This window comes from Pipistrellus kuhlii, unplaced genomic scaffold, assembly GCF_014108245.1.
Source record: "Pipistrellus kuhlii isolate mPipKuh1 unplaced genomic scaffold, mPipKuh1.p scaffold_m20_p_20, whole genome shotgun sequence".
In the NCBI taxonomy this organism is placed as follows: domain Eukaryota; kingdom Metazoa; phylum Chordata; class Mammalia; order Chiroptera; family Vespertilionidae; genus Pipistrellus; species Pipistrellus kuhlii.
In genome coordinates this window covers 3,247,589-3,270,240 of record NW_023425516.1, presented here as the reverse complement: position 1 = coordinate 3,270,240, position 22,652 = coordinate 3,247,589, and the positions used below count along the sequence as shown (strand labels likewise).

Below are 22,652 nucleotides of genomic sequence, written 5' to 3'. Positions count from 1 at the left end.
TGCCTGACCCAGGCTGTGACTGCCTTTCCGTCCTGTGCAGGCGAGAGCACCCCAGCTGATGCCGTGAGAGAGCACCTTAGGAAGGCGAACACGGAAGAAAAAGCGAGCTCTCGCCTTCTTGGACCAACTGCCTCTTGTCCCCTGCTCGGGAGAATAAACGCTTTCTCTCTCCAGACACAAGCCTCCACAAGTTCTCCCTTTTACAAGGGATTATGAGGAAATCCCATTTTAGAATTGCTGCTGCTTTTGGCAATCCGCAACATTAGCCTGATGAGGAATTATGCTCCCCTAATAAAATATCTCGACTTGGGCCGAGCATAATTGTTGCAAATGCCAGTACCCTGTTTCCCCGAAAATAAGACAGTGTCTTATATTAATTTTTTCTCCCAAAGTTGCACCAGGTCTTATTTTCAGGGGATGTCTTATCTTTCCATGTGCTAGGTCTTATTTTTGGAGGATCTTATTTTCAGGGAAACACGGGTAGTAATAGCCTGTCGCCTAGACTGTGGTGCGGGCACATCCCTCGCTCTGCTACGGCCCATGTGGAAAATCAATTTCCTCAAATGTTTGAAGAATGGCAGAGAAAGACCTGATTTCTTTTCCCTCTGCTGGAGTCAATCTGGAGACCGCGAGCCTATACAATGAATGAAGACAGCGAAGGTCGCAAGATGCAGTGGGGAGCGCCAAGCTCAGCAAAGCCTGGTCCCAGGCTCTGAGTTCTAGTTCTTTTGTCCTAAGGCCAGAGACCATACACACGCGTACCCCAAGTTGACGTGCTCGTAAGAAGTCACAGAACAGAAAGGATTTGACTTCAACTCAGCAATTTTGCTTCTAGGAATCTCTCCCACAGAAACACTCCCACGAGGAGGCAAGAACATCTGAGCCGGGTGTTCCTTGCAACTCGCTTGGTGAGGGTGAAACATTGGAGGCGAGATAATCGTCTGACGAGAAGAGACTGGTCCTGGCAGGCGGCTCAATTGGTTGGAGCATCACCCCCGGAGATTGTGGGTTTGATTCCTGGTCAGAACACATGCCTAGAATGCAGGTTCAATCCCTGGTTGGGGCATGTACAGAAGGCACCTGATCCATGTGTTTTTTTTTTGTTTGTTTTTTTTATCTCTCTTCCTCTCTAAAAATCAACAAACATAAATAAATAATAATCATTTGAAACACACACACACACAAATAAATATCAACAAACATATCCTCAGGTGAGGACTAAGAAAATAAAAAAGGAGGCTGGTTCAATAAATGGTGATGCACCCATGCTCCATAGCCATGAAGAGAAAAGAGGTAAATCCGTATTCATATGGAAAGATTTTTGTGATGTGGCCCCGAGTGCAAAGAAAGCAGCTGCAGATCAATACGCAGGGTGTCCCAAAAGTGTGCACACACTTTGAATAATTATCCATTCCAATGGGTTAAATCTGAAAAGAAAGGAACATCATTTGAGCTAGCTGCTGTCCATGTGTATGTACATTTTTGGGGGACACCTTGTGTCTAAGTTCGTTTTTATAAATGAAAATTCCTTCAACAATGATATTTGAATATAAATAGAGGAGGGTCTGAAAGAATATACACCAAGATGGTCATGGCTAAACTAGGGATGGGGATGGTGCAGGTGACAGGGAAGGAGGGAGGGAGGAAGGAGAAAGGGAGGGAGAGAGAATGAAAGAGAGAGAGAGAGAGAGAGATTTGTTGTTTCATTTATGTATTTATTCACCCAAAGTTATTTTTCCATTGACTTTTAGAAAAAGTGGAAGGGAGGGGGAGAGGGGAGAGAGAGAAACATCAAAGTGAGAGAGACACATTGATTGGCTGCTTCCACAGGAGCTAAGCCCAGATCAGGGCCAGGGATCAAGCCTATATGCTCTTGACTGGAATCAAACCCAGGACCCTTCAGTCTGCAGGCTGGCTCTCTTAACCATTGAGCAAACTGCCTAGGGCTGTTTCACTTATTTATGTGTTCATTGGTTTGCTTCTTGTATATGCTCAGACTGGAGATCGAACCCACAACCTTGGTGCATCAGGATGGTGCTCTACCTAAAGGAGCTACCAGGCCAACGCCTGGGAAGGGCTGCGTCTTAAATGGTGTGATCCGCTTAAGCTCCACTGATAAGGTGACATTTGCACAAAGGCATGTGGCTACGTGAGAGGAAGAGGAACAGGTCGTGCAAAGGCCCTGAGGCCAGAGTGCCCTGCCAGGTTCCCAGAAAGTCAAGGAGACCAGCGTGCCTGGACCAGAGTGCACGTGAGGGAGAAGGACGGAGAAGCCGATCTTGTGGGCTGTGGTGAGGTCGTCAGGTTTCAGTCTGAGAGGAATAAGGAGCCTTCCAGGCGTTTAACCTGAGCTGACTTCCGTTTCCGAAGCATCATTCAATCCGCTGTGTTGAAAACAGACTCCAGACAGACACGAGCAGCGGCAGGGAGGCCAATTAGAAGCAGGCTGCAGCGATCCAGGTGAGGGGGGCGGGGCCGGGGGCCGCAGTGGGCGCACGGAGGAGGTGAGACATGTTTGGGCTCTGAATACATTCTGAAGGTAGAGCCGACACAAGTTCCTGCGGGGAGGATTAAATAAGATAATGCGGGCGAGGCGCTTATCACGGAGCTGCATGTAGTTAGCACAAAATAATGGCAGCCACGATGATTATCAAGGTGGGCATAGCACGTTGCCCTGCAGGGGCTGATCAGTGGCTGAAAAGCAAGTGAGCGAGAGGGAAGCTATTGATTTGCGGTGAGTTATAAGGCCACCAAGGTAACGAGGCTCTAGCACAATGGAGACCAGGGCTTCTGGGCCTTTCGGAGAGCCGGGAAGCATTGCAGCCTAACTCTACTAAGTTAGACCAAAAGAGATGTGAGGGCCACGTTTGTGTTTTGTTTTGTTTTTAATAATTCTTTATTATTTAAAGTACTACATTGTTCCCCCCCCCCCCCAACCTCTCCGGCCCCAGGTCCTCACTGCCCAATATATACACGTCCTCATCTGTGTCCAAGAGGGCCACATTTTAAAATATATATATATATATATACATATATATATATATATATATATATATATATATATATTGACTTTTTTACAGAGAGGAAGAGAGAGGGATAGAGAGCTAGAAACATCGATGAGAGAGAAAAACATCAACCAGCTGCCTCTTGCACAGCCCCTACCGGGGATGTGCCCGCAACCAATACACATGCCCTTGACCCTTCAGTCGTTTAGACCGACACTCTGTCCACTGAGCCAAACCGGTTTCAGTAAGAGGGCCAAATTTTTGTTAATTAATGGTGAAAGTTTCTTTCTCACATTCTCCTAGTGTATGAAAAGCAAGCACAGTTGGGAAAACATTTGTTTCTGGGTCCCCTGCTTTGGGAAATATTTACTGGTGACACTACCCGATCCCCGATATTTATTTATTACTTTTATAAATGTTTTTATTGATTTTTTGAGGGAGGGAGAGAGAGAGAGATCCATCTGAGAGAGAAACATCGATTGGGTACCTCTTGCATGCTCCCCACTGGGGATGGAGCCCACGACCCAGGCACATGCCCTGACCGGAAGGAAACCAGCAACCTCTTGGTGCACGGGATGGCACCCAACAAACTGAGCCACACCGGCCAGGGCCTCAGCCCCGACACTTATTTTGGGGAGGGGTTCTCGACCGAACGGCTATAATTGGAATCCTTTTTAACCCCTCTTCCTTTTTCTTTGCTCCAAAGTCCAGAGAGGAGACGAGAGGGCGCTTCTGAGGCTGAAAGAGATGAATTTTTCCAGGGGAATGCCAACGTGGCTCCTCCTGCCTGCCTCCGGCACCCTCTGCCAAGGCCTCCCCTCGGACATCTGGCCGCAGCAGGAAGGAGCGGGGCCCAGGCACTGATCCGGGCTCTGACGTCCGCAAAGGAAGGCTGCCCCCATTCATCATTCGAGCAAAATACAGCCCTCCCGCCCCTCTCTCTCCTCCCTCCATCACCTGTGTTTCTAGAGCTGCCAGAGGCCTCGCTTTCCCTTTGTTTTCATTTAGCTCTGGATTAAGGTGTGGTTTTTTTCTTTTGTACAGTTAATTAGAAGATAATAATGCCGGCGAGCTTATTGTTAATTGTTTGTATCTGTACTTGATACCTCGAAGCCTGCGAAGGTCTCAAGAGCGAAGATTTGGCTTGTCACACGTATTAGTCATTGTAATTAATTGAGCCCATCCACGTTTACTGGTGCTCTGGGTAGAGTTAGAGAGGAACAGCGACAACTATGAACGTCTCTCCCGCCCTGCACTTACTCCTAGAAAGAGAATTTCGGGGGATCGAATCCTTCCTGTGACACTGACTCTACCTGACCAGCTTCTTTTCCCACTCCTCCCAATAAGGTATTCTCTGTAGGACCCTCCATATCCTTTCTTTCTCTCTTTCTTTCTTTCTCTCTTTCTTTCTTTCTCTCTTTTTCTTTCTTTCTTTCTTTCTTTCTTTCTTTCTCTCTCTCTCTCTCTCTCTCTCTCTCTCTCTCTCTCTCTCTCTCTCTCTCTCTCCCCCCCCCCCCTCCCTCTCTTCCTCCCTCAGCTCCCTGTTAATTACCTTTGTACCCCCGGGCCCAGCGGCATTGTAGGTGGGGCCTAGGGCAAAATAAAAACGGGAATCCCCTCATTTAAGACTTAAGACTCTCCCCCTATCGGTTTGGCTCAGTGGATAGAGCGTCGGTCCAGGTTCGATTCTGGTCAAGGCCATGTACCTGGGTTGCAGGCTCAATCCCCGGCCCCAGTTGGGGCATGTGTGGGAGACAACCCATCAATGGGTTTCTCTCATGTTTCTCTCTCTTTATGTCTCTCTCATTCCTTTTCACTCCCTTTAAAAATCAATGGGAAAATATCATTATTTTTTTAAAAAAATCTCTCTCTCTTTCTCTGCCTCTCTCTCTCTCTCTCTCTCTCTCTCTCTCTCTCTCTCTCTATCTCTCTATCTCTCTATCTATCTCTATCTCTTTTTTTCTTTTGGTTAATCCTCTGCTGACCTCCGACCGCAGAGGCCGCATGCCCAGGAAGCCAGCTCTGCTTGCCTTCGATCACCTCCTCCCTTTCTCCAAAAGGGGTCTTTCCCACAGATGTGCCCAGCCCCGCACCCCCACCCCAGTCCAAAGCTAGGACACCGTGTGGCATCCAAGAGGGGCTCGAGACATGAGCCAAAGGACTTCCAAGCGCAAGCTTGAAAATTGCCAAGTGTAACCATGCAACTCCCTTGCTTAGAATCCGGTGGATGGCACAAAGGGAACTTTCTGGAGAAACAGAAATGTTCTATCTTGACGAGTTGGGGGGCGGGGGGTTGGGGAGGGAGAAGCGGGGGCGGCGGGGGGTGTCACATAGGGATAGACATTTGTCAACACTCACCAAACTGTAGGTGTTAGGCGCCGTGTATGCCCACACATCGGTAAAGCATGGCATGGCCGACACGCTCTCCACACACCCTCAGGACAACGTCCCTCCCTTGTCACATGTCACACCAGGTTCTTTCCCAGAGCCCCACTCTTCGTCTCCCAGTCTCACCTCCAGCACTTCTGTAGCTCCCTATTTCTGGCCCTGCTGGCTGCCAGCATGCCCCATACTCTCCTACCCCTCACTCAGCTGCACTCTGGCCCAGGAGTGAAAAACCAAGTACCTCACGCCCAGTACGGCATCCCAGCACCAACCAAGGAGGCCTGAGGGGCTGGGCTGGAGCCCAGCCCTGGAGCTTCCTGCTGGCCCAGGTGTTAACCATTTAGTCTCTGCATCCTGGGGAAGTGGACAGAATCCCAGGTGAGAGAGGTTGGGGAGAGGCCCACTGGTGGGTCCTTGGAGATTAACCAATCCATATGGAGGTAATCTATATATATATAAAAGCCAAGTGACTGGAACGATGGCATGACCAGAATGATTGGTCACTATGATGCATACTGCGGCAGCCAACCAGCCCAATTGGGACCCCTATTGACCGCCCACCCAAACCACCCTTGGCCCCTCTCCCTGATCCTGCCTCCCAATTGCCCCCCACCCTGACTGGAGGTAGGGCCAGCTAGCCAACCACCCACAGCCCTTCCCTCTGGCTGCAGCCCCTCCTTTTGCCAATCCCATCTCGATTAGTCCCCCCACCCCCACCCCCAGAATCTCTTCTCCCCTATTGGCCTGGCCCGATCTGCCCCCATTGGGGCGGGTTGGCTGGACCTACCTATGCATGAGTTCGTGCATTGGGCTTCTAGTCAAATATATGCCCAGCATAGCCACAGGAGTACATGCCTGCTGAACTCACTGCCTGAAATGCAGGCCAGCCCTTCCTTGTCTGAGTGACATCTCCTTCCTCCACCTTCAAATCTCAATCCCAGGGTCTACTCCCTGATTTTCTCTTCTCTCCTGGTCTCCCTTTTCGTATCTCTATTATAGCATTTGCCACACCGTCCTAGATTAACTGATACACCTTCCTGTCTTCTCTGTCTCTTTAAAGCAGAGATATGACCTCCTGTACTGAGTCCAGCGGAGAGCTTGGTGAACACCTAAAAGGGAAGGGATTTTCTTGTTGGCTTCTCACATGTGGTACAGACACAGATGGACATGTGTGGATGGACGGACGGACGGATGGATGGATGGGATGGATGGATGGATGAATGAATGTGTGAACAAGTGAATGAGTGCATTTCCCCTTTCCCTTATCTAACAGATGATGCAGATTCTTGGGACATGGGTTAGATGTAGGGGTGTCGAACTCAATCAGAGAAGGGGCCAAAATCTAAAATCCAGCCTAAATCGCGGACCGAATGGTTTACTGAACAGTCATAAACTGTCATTGTGATGGAAACGCAGCGGAGTGCAGTGATGACAGCGCGGTGCGGGCCACATTGCAAGGCCTGGCGGGACGGATTTGGCCCGCGGGCCTTGTGTTTGACACATGTGGGTTATAGAGACAATGTTACAGCAGAGATCTTGGACGCTGGACTTGGGCAGCCTGAGGAGATCCGAGCACTTGGCGGTCAGCATATCCGGGCAAGTGACTTGACTTCCCTGAGCATCAGATCTGACTTCACAAGGTTGCTGAGAAGCTCAGATGAGACAATTCTTAGCCATCGGTGGCTCCAACTGAGAAAGAAGTGGATCTTGTTCACCGGGAAGCCCGAACGAGCAGAGCCCTGTGGTCATGAGACAGCAGGCCAGGAAGTCACTTGCCATTCGTGGCCTTTCACCATCTCCCGGGTCTCCTGGGCCAGATGATTGCACAACCAGAGTGCAAACTTCCCTGCAATAACATAACCATTGGCAGATGTTACTGAACTCAAATCCGGAAGACAATAAAAAGGGGCATTTTTTTTTTTTTTTTACTTGCCTCCAACTTCCTGTTTCTCTGCTGGAATTTCAGCCAAGATGGAGAGAGAGAGAGAGAGAGAGAGAGAGAGAGAGAGAGAGAGAGAGAGAGAGAGAGAGGGAGAGAGAAGACAGGCAGGGGGGGCGGTTGGTCTCCTAGAGAAACCCACTTGGTGATTGCCTTTCAGCCTTTCTGGACTTTCTGCCCTAGAATAAGTCTTGGCTGTTCTTGAGCAGAAATGGTCCCCTCGCCCCACACCTCCACTCCTTCTAAACCAGGGCCTCCCAAGGCAATCCTAAACTCCCCAGGAGTGTCAGTTTTGCATCCTGCCTACAAACTAGGGCCCCAGAGTCAGACACCCTGGGCTCTATCCCGCCCTCACCAGCTCCTGGCTCTCACATCTGACTTTCCTTCCTTGTCCAGCAATGACAACATGGTGTCTGCATCTCAGAGTATCTGCAGGGACTGAATCCTGTGACTGAGCGGCAGATCTTGATGAGAGTTCATGAAATGCTGGCTGTTATTGCCCGTGTTGTTCTAAGAAGAGGATAGGAGATGGCAGAAAGATTTTTAACTTTTATAATAAGGCCGGCAGTCCTACCTGCAAATCAGAAAGACACTCATTGGATAAGTCGCCAGGCCCCCTGAGGAAAGATCCAGAGTCAAACCGCTGGACCTAATGACACCGAGGATCTCATTGAGATGAGGTCACCCTGGGTTAGAGTGGGGTCTAAGTCCAGTATAAGTGTCCTTACAAGAGAAGGGGAGACAACTGGCACATGGCAGGGCCTGGTGAAGTCAGAGGCAGAGATTGGAGGGATGCAACCACAAGCCAAGGAAGCTGGCGGCCACCAGAAGCCAGAGGAGACAAGGAAGGAGACAAGGAAGGTCATATTTCCCCCCTCCCTCCGCCCCGCCCCCCACCAGAGCCTTCGGAGGGAGCGCAGCCCTTGGTTCCAGCCAGGTCCCCAGGACTGTGTGAGAACACATGTCTGGGTTTTTGCAACACCGCCCCCGCCCCCCCTCCAATTTGTGCCCATTTGGCACAGCCACCCCAGAAAACGAACATGTCCCATGGCATCTTCAATGGGGAATGTGGCCACTTGCCTCCACGGGGTAGCTCTGAGGATGAAGACGATGATGATGCGGCAGGGTTGGGTAGAAGCTGGCACGGGGTCTCTATACCACCTGACCGTGAAGAGCAGACTGACTTGGGTTCAAACCCCAGCCTCCTTTGCCAGAGCTTTGCGATCTTGGACAAGTGACTCAACCGCTCCGGACTCCGGTTTCCTCACCGATGAAGCAGGAGTCGCCATACGCCCCTGTCCTGAGATAATGGGATGATTCAGGAGACGTGACCCATGGTGGGCCCGATACTCAGAGAATGCCTCTGGTGAGCGGCTGTGGGAATGACTCTTCGGGGCAAATCCATCCAGCCTCCCGGGCCTGTGGCGAGAAGCCCGTGCGGTGACGGGGTGGCCGGTGGCTGAGGGGGGACCCACAAAGCTCAATGGCTGGCTGGCGCTGCTCTTTTCCTGCTGGAGGAGAGTCCTGGCGGTCTCGGTCTCGGGGTGCCTTGTGAAACAGCCAGGCATTCCGGCAGCCGCTCCATTGTTCCTGGCTGATGCCAACGGCGATAGAGAGCCGTGCGAGGCCGCCCCCAGGCATCGCCCCGTGTCCGCCACGAACCTTCTCTGGGCGGTGACTTCTAACCAGGCCGCGCGGCTCCGCGGTCAGTCCTGCTCCTCTTCCCGAGGGTGTCTGGGAAGGGCCCCCCGCCCCTGACCCTCCTCCTGGCCGCCTAGAAGGGGCACGTCCCCTCCCCTCTGTGAAAGGACACTTTCCCCAATGAGGCCGGCTCGTATTTCAAACTGCATCGCCAAGGCATCGGGAGCCAGTAAAAGGGGGCATTTAACACCGTATTTATTTTGACTGGCAAAACAGGTCACGGCTGTAAAAGAAACAGCTCTTGAGAGCGAGGGAGGCAGCCTCGCGGGCTCCGGGCTCGCTCTTCTCTACCCACACGCGTGCTGTTTAAAGCATTCCAGGGCTGCTGCCAACTTTCCTGGCAGGGCTCTTATTTCTTTACATGTATGTTGCATTCCATCTGTTTAATGTGCGCTCTGTGCCATTCGTGGATTTTGGCAGGGCCTGGTGAGGTGGCATGGCGTGCTCGGGCTTGTTCGAAGCAAAACAGGGCAGGAGGTGGAGGGGCCCAGAGGCGGGGGCAGGAGGCCTGTTTCGCTCTGGCTCAGGGGGGCCCGGAGTCCCAGAGACCAGAGGGCCATCGCCTGGCGGTTTTGCTCCAGAGGCGGCGGAATCCCACACACGCCACTCCTGTGCTTCACCCTCCACGAGGGGCCCGGTGGGGGAGAGTGTTTCTGACACGCGGCCAGAAAGAGAAAGGGCATGGAGAAAAGTAACAGTGGGGAAATCCACTCTCCCCACCCCCCCCTCCCCCGCCCGTGACTCTGGAGTTTCCCTGGAACCATTCTGCGGCCTTGAAGGCCAAAACAATGGCAATATCCAGATCCGATTGATAGCCCCCAGGCCTCCAGAATACAGAACAGCAGCTTGATGCTCAAGAAAGGGAGTGGATTGATAATTATCAGGGGGAAAGGGGTGTGGGGGTGCAGAAAGAGACTGGGTTAAAATTGTATAACCTATGGATGAGGACAATGGTGGTTAGGGGGGAGGAGGGGGGTGGAAGGGAGCTATGGGGGGGGGGAGGAGAAACAATTGTAATAATCTGAGCAATAAAGATTTATTTAAAAATAAATAAATAAATAAATATGTCAAGCAGGCCAAAAAAAAAGAAAAAAAGAAGCACTCTTGGGGTTGAGAAGCTGAAGGCCACCGGCTGTGCTTGGAATCTTGTTTCACCCACTTGGAAGGCGGGAAAGCTGGTTTCTGCACCCCAACACCTCCGGTGAGATCCAGTTTGAGAACGAAAAGGTGCCAGTCCGGTGCGGGAGGAACAAAGCCCTCGATGCCCTGCCCGGTTTAGCTCAGCGGTAAGCGCGTCGGCCTTCGGACCGAAGGGCTGCAGGTTGATTTCGGTCAAGGGCACGTACCTCGGTTGCAGATTCAATCCTCGCCCTCGCCCGGGCAGGAGGCAGCCGATCCACGTGTGGCTCTCACATCGATGTTTCTCTCACTCTGCCTCTCCCGCTTCCTTCCACTCTGAAAATCAACGGGAAAAAGATCCTTGGGTGAGGACTAACAGCAAAACAAAACACACACACACACACACACACACACACACACACACACAGAAACCAAACCCTCTAGAGTAGGGGTGTTGAACTCAATTAGAGAAGGGGCCAAAATCTAAAATCCAGCCTACATCGCGGGCCGAATGGTTTACTGAACAGTCATAAACTGTCATTGTGATGGAAACGCAGCGGAGTGCAGTGATGACAGCGCTGTGCGGGCCACATTGCAAGGCCTGGCGGGACGGATTTGGCCCGCGGGCCTTGTGTTTGACACATGTGCTCTAGAGTCTAGACTCTATTGTTGGGTGTCGGGTGGCCCAAACCAGTGCCTGGCTTGATTCAAATGTTGGCTTTTCCTCTGGAGCCTAGCGAGCAGAGCTCTTTGAAAGGAGGAAATGGAACACTCCGGACGGAGGAGGAAGATGCCAGGGTTAAAAAGTGCACATGCGCTCTCACCGCAGGAAAAAACCTGCAGCCTCGTTTTTCCTCTGCCCCGTGCAGCCCAGGAGCGCGAACAGAACCCCCCTGTTACGAAGTGGAATTACTCACCTGAGTGGGGAGAGATGACATGGCAAAGGGGGGAAATAAGCGCTGGCTCCTAATGAGAAACAGCCCGTGTTGGAGAAAGCGAGCTGCATTGTGTAATCCGGGTTGGCCGGCTGCGCGGGTGTGGGAGGGGGTGGGGGGTGGGGGAGGGGGGGGGGGGAAGGGCCCAGCGGGAACATGTTTCAGATGGGACTCCAGGCCCTGGAGCCCATCCTGACCCTCTGGCTTGGAATTTCTGACTCTCCTCTCCGCCTTGACTCAGAATAGGAAACCGTATCCTGACCGCGCGCTGCTTTTTATAGAATCAAACTTTCTTGCCAACTTCCTCCAGAGATCGCCCCTCATCGGCTCTGAACAATGCGCCAATCACCCGCTGGAAGAGAGGGGAGCGCTGACCCGGGTGCCCCCAACGCAGCCCAGGCCCAGAGCCCAAGGCAGACAGCTGGCACGGCGTCTGGCCCGGGTACCCGGCCTGGTGAGTCCGGCGTGTTCATACAGGTTGGGAAAACGTCTGGCCTGTCTTTGTACTCTCTCTCTCTCTCTCTCTTTCTCTCTCTCTCTCTCCCTCTCCCTCTCCCTCTCCCTCTCCCTCTCCCTCTCCCTCTCCCTCTCCCTCTCCCTCTCCCTCTCCCTCTCCCTCTCCCTCTCCCTCTCCCACTTCTTCTAACTTGGATCTCATCGCTTGGCGGTGACGCTGGCCAAGTTCACTGTTTGCCAGTTGCCGAGTGAATAATGGATGTTGTGAGATTAGCAATATGCGAAGGATGAGGAGCAGGGCATCCCGTCGGTGTGATAAAGTGACGCCCCTGGATCCCCACGCAGCCCGAGAGACGAGCCCCGTGTGGGCAGAAGTCAACAAGGGCGAGGACAGGATGACTTCATGGCCATTCAGTCTGTCACCATCTTCGCACTGGTCCCAACCCCCTACTCCCACCCCCGCCCGGGACCCCCTTCCCCCTTCCCCCGGCAGTAAGTTAGCAGGGGTCATTTCTTCTGTGTAAGGTATCCCGGAGCTTGGAGCTTGGAAGCCCAGAGGGGACATTCACGGGTTGCAGAGGGCTTAGCAGTCCCTCACTGGAGCTGGGTTTTGTTTTCAACGCCCTGGGGACGGCAACAGGGGAGCTGGGAGCTGCTTGTAATTGGGAGCCGTCTCCTGCCAGGTCTCAGCAGCTTTAAGGGATATCCAGTTTTAGGTTTACAGTGCTACATTCTGGCTCGTTGAAATCGCATCTACACGTTGCCAGAATGTGTCATAAACCACAAAATCTGTACAAAAATACACCGGCACGATGGCTCCGCAGCCTTCAGTCGGAGGGGTCGGGAGCGGCGTGTCCCAGAAGCATTGATCTTTCGCCGCCGTCTCGCGGGGGATGTGGGTCACTCGGGGCAATTACCATTCGTGGGATTCCCGCCCTGGTCGGCTCAGCTGCTCAGAGCACCAGGTGAAAGGGCCGAGGAGTGGGCCTCGCTCTGTCCCCTGGCCACCCATGGCAGCCCTACCTGTGCCACCCCGGGCCAGGGCCTGGAGGTCAAGCCCAGTGCACCATGCCCACTTGCTTCTGGGAAAAAGTCCCACATGCTCTGCTCACCTGGCCGGTCCCAGCTCCACTGACCTTTTGCTCCCCGGGCTCCAGACACAAAGCCTCTCCTTTTGGACCCTCCGGCCGGCCAGTTCCCTCTGGCCGCTGAGCCTATGCATGTGCTGTTCCCCCTGCTAGGAAGCCTCTTCTCCGGGCTGGCTTCTGCTCCTCTGCCAGCCTTCCGTTTGCAGGTGGACTGATCATGGGAGCCTGGCCTCTGTAGCTGTCTTCGTCCATGTGGGCCTCTGTAACAGAAACATCAGAGATGGGGTGACTTTAACGACACAGTTCTTCCTCGCAGTCCTGGAGTCTGGGAAGTCCAATGTCAAGGCCCTGGCAGATGTGGTGTCTGGTGAGAGCCCTGTTCTTAGACAGTTCCCTCTCTGTGTCCTCACGTGGAGCTCTTCCCTGTCCCTTTTATAAGGGCACTAATCCCGTTCACAAGGGGCCCACCCTCAAGACCTAATCGCCTCCCAGAGGTCCCATCTCCTAATGCCACCCCCCTTGTGGGGTAAGATTTTCCATATGCGAGTTAAGGGCACCGCAGACTCCAGCCCACGGAAGCAGCACTTAGGAAAACGATCACTTAAGCTTCCGCTTCTCAAATAGCAACATGCACTCAAATCCCCTGGAGATCACGTTCAAGTGCAGGTTCTGGCTCGGCAGGTCTGGGGCGGGGCCTGGGACTCTGCGCCTTTAACAAGCTCCCAGGCGAAGCCGAGGCCAAAAGTCCACAGACCACACACCCTGAGGCCATGGCACCAACCTTTCTCAATCAGGGTTCCCAGAGAGGAAAAGGTCTGACAGAAACGAGTTAGGCTGCCATTTCAGTTCTCCTAAAGATGGAATGTAGCTAGCACCGCTAACCAGAAGCTAATCCATCACATACGGTAGATGCCCCAGGCTGCTGGCGTTAGGAGTCAGGGCGTTCTTTGTGGGGGGCCCTCCTGTGCATGCAGGATGTGGAGCAGCACCCCAAGGCTGTACCCACTGGACGCCAGGCGCACTGTCCCCCACCCTCCCAGTGTGACAACCAAAAATGTCTCCAGACATTGCTCAATGTCACTTGGAAGGTGGCGACAAGAGAACCACTGCCTTAGGACATTGGGGAGCCATTCTTCGGCATTCTCTGCGAAGAAGGGTGGGCTGTGTAAGGCAGTGTTTTCTTTCTTTCTTTCCTTTTTTAAAATTTATTTATTTCAGAGAGGAAGAGAGAAATAGAAACATTAACGATGAGAGAGAATCATTGATTGGCTGCTGAGGATCGGGCCTGCCCAACTGTCATGTGCCCTTGATGGGAATCGAACCAGAGACCCGTCAGTCCGAAGGCCGATGCTCTATCCACTGAGCCAAACCAGCTAAGGCTGAGGTCGTGTTTCCTTCTAGGCTATCATCCCATTGCTAGCACAGTGCTCTATATTTGGCAGACCGTCAGTATGTATTTGAATAAATGAATGAACGAAAAGAAATGAATGAACATGAACTCCCAAATTCTGCGCGGCTGGTAGGGTGAACAGAACTGCATTCACACAACCTCCAACCTTCTCTGCCCTACTCTCTCCCTCAAAAAAAAAAAAAAAAAAAAAAAAAAAAAAAAAAAAAGTCAGACTTTTGGGTCAGTTGTCATCCATGGCACACTATTTCTAAATGGAGCATTTTCCAAAAGTAAATGTCCTTTTGGGGGAAAAAAATGCAAAGAAGGATTCTTACTTGAGATCTTTTTAAAAAATGTCTCCACTGACTGAAATCCTCCTACTGTAAATACCCAGAGGATTGCATTTGCTTAAACAAAATTAAAAAAACAACAACCTGCTGTTTTTAGTCTCAAGTGTAGAAAGTACTTGAAAATCATACCCCCCCCCCCTTTTTTTTTTCATCTGACTGAGCAAATTATAAAATGGTAGAATTAATTTTGATTCTAGATTGTGTTTCTCAGACTGAGGCCTCATGGATAAAGTAGCATCAGGGACTTATATTTTAAGAATCCCTGTCGTAGAAACACCAGGAAATAAGGTGCATTCATTCAATTTGCTTGTTTCTGCAGGCTCAGAGGCTCATTTTCAAACCAAACTGCTGTGTAGAAAACAAACCTTCTCCTTCTTTTCTTCCAAACGTTTGGGCAAGTGGGATTTGGAGCACTGAAGTTTCTGGAAAGGAATATGGTGATGGTGATGACATTCCAATGCTCTTCTAAGTGTATCCTACTTTACCTAGTAGAGGCAGAAAACCTTTCCTACCTTGTATGCCTGTGCTGCCATCAATTGATAGGGTCTGCATGCATGGTTTATGGAAAAGCATGCTGCGATCGATTGGTAATGTCTGCCATGGGCAGAGGTGTAGAGAGTGGTGGAAGAGTTGTGTGTTTGCCATTCCTGGATCCTGATATGCTTTCCCCCTCTAATACAGGTGTCCCAGGCAAAAAGAGAGTGCCAAGGAGAAGGCATGACATGTCTGACTCCGTTATTCATATACACCAAGTCAGCACTTCAACTCAAGAGACATGACACAGAAACACACTGTTGGAAGGAATTTCCCTTCCTTCTGTGGACATACTGGAATAGGATGCCATCATGTGACTCCCTCTCGGGGTGACTATGGCCAGGCCAGGCCATTAACACCCATCCAGTCACCTGACATTGCACGCTGTCACCGTGACATCATACTACTGAACCAACACATCCTCCTTCCTTGGAATAAAAAGACATTTTCATAAGACTTATTATGTCTGGATAGGAATCATATTCATCATTAGTCAGTTGGCTTGCTGTCCACAGTATTTAAGTGAAGAGAAACAAACCAGAAGAAGAAGAAGAAGAAGAAGAAGAAGAAGAAGAAGAAGAAGAAGAAGAAGAAGAAGAAGAAAGAGAAAAAGACCAGTTTAAGATCTTCAAGACACTGATGAGTAAGTAATGATGGGGGGAAAGCAACAGTGACCTTAAGAAAAAAGAAACAACTCAAAGTGTAAAAAAATCCACAAAGATACTCTTAACATTCAATATTCGTCTTTACTTCAAAAAATAAGGAGAGGGATGGTTAAAGAGATGAATTCACATTTGAACAGAGTCCAAATGACCTAAGATTATTTGTATTCTAATTTTTCAGATGGACAAGGAGGGATACCACAGTTATGTGATACATTAGGGGTCGAAATGAAATGGGAATACTTCTTTCATTTAAAAGCAGTGTTCTTGCCTTTGCGGTCCCTGAGAGTTTCTTAGCTGGTGAGCGACAACCAGCCCCTTCCTCCTTGGGCTCCTATTTCAGATCCAACCTGGTTAGGGGAGGGGAGAGAACGGAGTTATGGTTGTGAGAGCTCCCTTTTAAGAATCATGTGGCTGCAAGCGAGGGCTTTCCAGTAGGCTTGAGAGGTCAGTCGTTTTGAATCTGAATTGGAAAGCTTGGGTAATAGCAGAATGGCAGAACCACACCTGAGCTGGATGCTGGTTTTGGAAACAACCCCCTCCCCGCCCCCCCCCCTCCCAGGGAAGATACCACCATGAGACCCATCACTGCTGAGTGGGGCAAAACAGGAAGTGCCAGCTTGGAAAGACAGGAAGCAGGTGGCTGAGTTCTCCTCCACCGCATCTCAAAAATAGAGCACATGAGGTGGCCTCATCAAGCAAAATTTAACTTGAGGCCCAGCAACCATTTAGTGAGTACCTACTATGTGCCAGGTGCTATGCTAAGAGCTCTCACGTAGGGCATCTCATTAAACCCCAGTGATCAGCAGGAACATCCTAGCAGATTCTGCCTCTTTTCCCTTCCGAAGAGTGGATGTGATAGTTACTAGCACAGGGTTTCTCAGCTTCAGCACTATAGGATGTTTAAGCAGCATCCCTGGCCTCCACCCACTGGATGTCAATAGCATACCCTGCCCTAGTTAAGACAACCAAAATATGTCTCTAGACATCGCCAACTGTCCCCTAGAAGGGCAAACTTACCCCCAGTTGAGACCCTCTTCCTTCGAACCCGGGACCCTTGAGTTTTCAGGAATGGATCGGATGCCCAGGCAGCCACAGGTACACATGCCCCTTGTTCCCTCCTAGGGTCTGACTCAGTGGTGCTCAGACCTGTGTGTTCCATGCATAATACTGTATATACTCTACTCGACAGGCAGGGATTTTCAAGGGAAAGCTGATTCCATCTATGTTTGCCTTAGAACCAGCTGGCATAGAACCAGCCCTTCTCTGAAGTGTAACTGCCTGGGCAGCCTTGCGGGGTCACAAGGCCTTCCCAGCACAGAGTCTGTGTCGCCTGGACTTATTTTGTGAAGCTGATGACGCTGACGGCCAGGTCTGAACACAGGGCCTGGCGTCGGGGCCCCCCTCACTGCATCCTCAGGCCGTCACGAGGAGGCGGGCACTCTGACTGCCCTGTTTTGCGAGGAGACGCTGAGGATCACCCAGGTTAAAAAACTTGCAGCCAATCACACAGCCAGTCAATGGTGGGACCCATTGGATACCAAGCTGTCTTGCTTTTCAATAGAAAATCTGCACAGTGAACATTCAATAACTATTAGCAACTGTTTACTAGTGGGAAACAAATCTGTCTAATTTGATCATGAGCTGTTATTCAAAATTGTTTCCCTGAATCAAACAAGACTGATGGAATTGGCCAATCTTCCCAACACCACGGCTAGCGAGGATGCAGATATTCAGGAAGTATATGTAGTATACCCCCAAAGTGTGTTTCTCCTCCAAAACACAAAACAGAAGCTACCCAAACGTCATTAGCTGTCAAAACAAGGCAGATCATTTCATTTGAAGCTTCAAAGAAGACTGGAGTGTTGGCAGGTCCTAAAAATAATCACAATCTTACTTGCCACATCCCAGCCTCGTTGCACATTTGCTACTATTGATACATACATTTCCCCATGTGGTGGGTGCTTCTGGAGATCAGAGACTGCCTTACTCATCATCACTGGACCCTACTCCATCGAGTTAGTGGCTAAGACATGAATGCACGTCCTAGGACCTAATGCTTAGGCACACTCTGTCTCCATACTCAGTAACTGTGCGTGGTCCATATTGTTATATCCTTTCTCACAGGAAGAGACTGAAGCTGAAGAAGATAAAGCGAATGGCCCAAGGTCACCCCTTGGTAAACTTTGGGCCCAGGCTGCCCACTCAGGTCTCATTCTTTGAGCCCCAAATCTCATGCTTTTCACCTAAAGGGCTTCCAAGGTAAAGGTGGGTTGGGAACCACAAGTGCTAGATTTGGCCTTGATGTCTAACTTTTTTAAAAAATATATATTTTATTGATTTTTTACAGAGAGATAGAGTTAGAAACATCGATGTGAGAGAAACATCGATCAGCTGCCTCCTGCACACTGCCCCACACTGCCCGCAACCAATGCACATGCCCTTGACCGGAATCGAACCTGGGATCCCTCAGTCCACAGACCGATGCTCTATCCACTGAGCCAAACTGGTTTTGGCGATGTCTAACATTTTTGAACTCTCTTACTGCTAAGCAAAATAAATATAGAAATATTGCATCCCACAAGCCTTTGCCTTTAATGTTCCAGGATTCAGCCACCGATGCTTGGGGAGAGAAAGGAGCAGTGTGGTGAGTATAGGTAGCGCCCGCAGCAGGCTATGGGATGTGTGCATGTCCAGGGTGAGTTTTGGGTGGAACCTGAGATTGGCTATACCCTGTCAGGCTCAGCAATCACTAACCTCTCCTCCTATGTGGCCTCAGCTGCCCTGAGTGGCAGTCCAGTGTTTACAAATGTTTTTAAAGTGTTTAAGGACCGCCATTTCTCATACAATCTGTCCCCAGTATACAAGAAACACACTTCATTGGCTCTCAACCAGAGAAAAGTGTGGGATTCTGGCTGGTCAGAACCTAATGTATTGAGAGATGGTCTGTGATGACCAATGTGGCTGCTTTCTAAGGAATTTTTGAGGGATATATGTGACTATTACCAAATATGCTGATTTTTAATCCCAAGATATACCTAAGAATTATTGGGAAACCATCAAAACCAGACCTTAATTTATAAAATCATAAATTAACATAAGAAAGAAAAACAACTTTGACTTTTTTTTTTTTTTGAGTGCTAGGCATGGCTGTATAAAATTGATCTATATTAATTCATTTACTCATCATAACTTGCCTATGTGGTAACTTTCCCAAGGACATAACTAGGGAGTGATAGAACCAGGAGTTGAACCCAGGTAAATGAGGCCTCTCTACACTAAACCACATTCTTTTCTATTTTTTATTTTATTTTATTTTATTTTTTAATATATTTTATTGATTTTTCACAGAGAGGAAGAGAGAGGGACAGAGAGCTAGAAATATCGAAGAGAGAGAAACATAGACCAGCTGCCTCCTGCACACTCCCTACTGAAGATGTGCCCGCAACCCATGTACATGCCCTTGACTGGAATCGAACCTGGGACCTTTCAGTCCTCAAGCTGACGCTCTATCCATTGAGCCAAACCGGTTTCGGCAACCACATTCTTTTTAAAAATATATATATTTTATTGATTTTTTACAGAGAGAAAGGGGAAGGGATAGAGAGTTAGAAACATCAATGAGAGAGAAACACTGATCAGCTGCCTCCTGCACACCCCCTACTGGGGATGTGCTTGCAACCAGGGTACATGCCCTTGACCAGAATCGAACTTAGGACCTTTCAGTCTGCAGGCTGACGTTCTATCCACTGAGCCAAACCGGTTAGGGCTGAACCACATTCTTACCTCCCTAACCAGGGGGGAATCCTCAGGAGACTTGGAGTAGAGATCCTCATCCTTCCATCTCCCCAGCCCTGACCCTGTCCTGTTACCATTGGGAAGTCAACAAAGACTTGTTTGATGTGACTCAACCTCTTAGACTGTTGACAGTCCTTGACAATTTTTTGACAAGGGAGAAAGGAACAGTTCAACATTTCGAGGCAACCTGTGGTTCGGTCAACACACCAAAAGGAGTGGGAACAGGGTGAGAACGTGAAACAGATATGGCTTCACCGTTATCTGCAGAGGGGCGTTAAGAATGCCTAATGGTGACAGGTCACTCTCCATGGAAAAACACAACCTCTGTGCAATGTTTTGTTTGTGTTATTGTTTGTTCTTGCGAAAAGATGACAAACGGAAAGTTAAACATTATAGTGAGAACTCTGTTAATTGAGCTGGGCAGGCGTTGAATGCAGGCCTGTATTTGTCCGACTCTGAAAAAAATGCTTTGTGAAGCCCAGTTCTTTCAGGCAAGTCAGCAGGGGAAGGGCTTAGCCTGCTCAAGACCATTGTTTTCAAGCAAGCTGACAACCGCTCTGCACTCTGCCAGGGTTCCTTTAATGAGCTCATTACAAAGGGCTCCGAGGTGTCCTCCGCAGCCAGGCCTGGAGGAGCTCTGCTTAGGCAACACGGAAGGAGTCCTTAGCACCTGAAATACCCGGACACTGTAAACGCTTAAAACGCATAACGCGATAATGTATCTGCCAACCTCAGACTGATCTTCCGTAACCGGCAGGTCTTTTTCGGTGGCAAGCAACAGAAAAACGACTCCGATTCGCTGAAACAGAAAGGAGTACTTGCTAGTGTTCGGCATGGCTGAATCCCTATGCTTAAAGGACATCAGCGGGATTCTGACTTTGCCCATTTCCTGTTTTTTTCTTCCTTGGTGTTCGCTCCCTTCTCAAGCAGCTTTCCCGAAATGGTGTTAAAACGGTTCCTGGCACTTTCAGCCTCACAGTCTACCAGCTCAGCATCCCAGTCTACTGAGGGGACCTATTTCTGAGTAGTTCCAGCGGGGGGAAAAAAAAAAAAAATCCCAGGGCTGTCTCTGATTGGCCCAGCTCAGGTCACATGCTCATCCTTGAGCCAATCCCAGTGGCCAGAGCAATGCAGCACTCTCATTAGTCAGGTCTGAGTCACGCCTATCTTTAAAGCTCAGATGTGAGCAGGCCCAGTTGAACCACAAGGATCAAGCGGGAGGAGCATTTCCCCAGAGAGCTATCCAGATTCTGATGCCAGACCATGGGGGCAGGGAGGAAGGGGTGGTGGATGCTGAACAGGCAAAGCCAATGGAAGTCCTTGGAACCTTCTCTCTGAATTATCTCCAACAAGTAAAGTGTTACTAAGCAGAGGAACCTCATGTGGTTTACAAGCATAATTTAGAAATTTGCTTAGATATCTGAGGTTTAAAACATGGCCTGTTTTGGCTACAACATTTTGGAAATATTTTCTGCAAATTGCACTCACTCACATGGCTTGAAGCTTTGGAATTTTTCTTTCTTTCTTTCTTTCTTTCTAACTTTCTTTTCTCTCTTTATTTTTTTTATTATTATTTTTTTTATTCTTGGAACAAGTCCTTAAGAAAAAGAGGAACAGAAATGCCACAAAATGATTTGAAACAGACGACTCTGAGAGCAGCGGAGATGGCAAATTAGCACAGTTGAGATTCCTTCTGTCCTGATGACATTTCTTAGGCCTCTCCTTTTTCTATGATAAGGACAGTGTTCCTAATTACAAAAGCAATACCTGCCCAGTTCAGAAAGAACTGAATGCATACGAAAGTACTACACACACACTCACACACGCACACACATGCACATGCACGCGCACACGTGTACACACACACACACACACACACACACACACTATGGCCCACCATTTTAGTTAGAAGAATCTATTCAAGGAGTACCATGCCCTAGGTCTTGTCCAGGCACTACCCTAGCCCCATTTCACAGATGAGGAAGCTGAGGTTTACAGCATCCAAGTTGATGAGTGGAAGACTTAGGAATTCAACTCGTGTCTTTCTGCCCTCAAAGCCCTTGTCCTTATCCATTCTGTTATTACTCCAAAATTAAGAGTTCCAAATTAACCTTACAAAAATGGCAGATTGACCGTAATGCTTTATCACCTGCTTTTTTAAATATACTATGTTTTCCCATGCCATTCTGTATATTTCTATGTAACTTTCTTGGATTGTATTAAACCATCATTGACTCAACGAGCTGGACATTGAGGTTACTGCTAACATTTCGGTATTATATTAATGCTCCAGTGAGCCACTTTGGGGGGACATTTTAACATACATCTCTGATTATATCCTTGGTAAAATTTCTAGAATTGCTGGATCAAAAGGACTAGATACTTTTAGTGTTGACTATGGATTACAAAATTGTTCTTCAGAAAAGCATGCCCAATGCACAATCCCACAGCCACGTCTGAATTTCTGTTTCCCCGCTCTGTCCCATTCTGCCTCTTCCTCCGAGATTGCTAGTCATTAGCCAGTTGTGCCGCTCACTACCTGCAATGGGGAATGGGAGCCTTTTTAAAGTACATCACTCGACAGCATTCTAATGGTCTAAGCACATGTGTCAAACACAAGGCCCGCGGGCCAAATCCGTCCCGCCAGGCCTTGCAATGTGGCCCGCACCGCGCTGTCATCACTGCACTCCGCTGCGTTTCCATCACAATGACAGTTTATGACTGTTCAGTAAACCATTCGGCCCGCGATGTAGGCTATTTTTGGGACTACTGGCGCTTGCTTTGAGTTGGATCTTAGGTCTCTGCCCCCCGTAGCTTACATTGCGGAGGATAATAGTAATTTAAGATGGCCCATCTCTGTCTCACTGATGAGCATCAGCCTAAGAAATGGAGGTCAGGGTTCATCCCCAGTTGAGAATGCAGGGTGTAGGTTAATTCTGGGGTGGGGGGTGTGCAGGAGGCAGCCAGCAATATTCTTTCATATTAATCAGTTTATCTCTCATCCCTCTCCTTCCTTTCTGAAATCAGAAATATATATATATAATAATACAATATATATAATATAATAAGCAATAATATATTTTAAAAAGCAGATTATACTGAGGGGCTCAGTAATAAATGGGGAGTATGCAGGAGGACCGATGTTCTTCTATATGTTTTAGCTCTACCCTCTCCCTTCTTCTGTAAAAATCAAGAATATTTAAAAAAAAAAAAAAATAAGCAAAGGATTAGTGTACTAAAAAATTATAAGTGCTCTAGCAGAAAAAGTAGAGCCAGGTAAGCAGGGTTAG

The 22,652-nt window shown here is 49.3% G+C and overlaps 1 long non-coding RNA gene across 3 annotated transcripts; it reads left to right on the top strand.

Annotated features, from left to right (window-relative positions):
- The first annotated feature begins 11,232 nt into the window (after window positions 1–11,232).
- LOC118725627 lies at window positions 11,233–21,958 on the top strand. Of its 3 annotated transcripts, none has more exons than XR_004990065.2 (4): window positions 11,233–11,538; window positions 15,050–15,231; window positions 17,692–17,836; window positions 19,380–21,958. It is a non-coding gene; the product is annotated as an uncharacterized LOC118725627 (long non-coding RNA). The 3 variants fall into 3 exon arrangements; XR_006742330.1 differs by having other exon boundaries at window positions 15,050–17,087; XR_004990064.2 differs by lacking the exon at window positions 11,233–11,538 and adding an exon at window positions 11,708–11,976.
- Window positions 21,959–22,652: the final 694 nt, after the last annotated feature.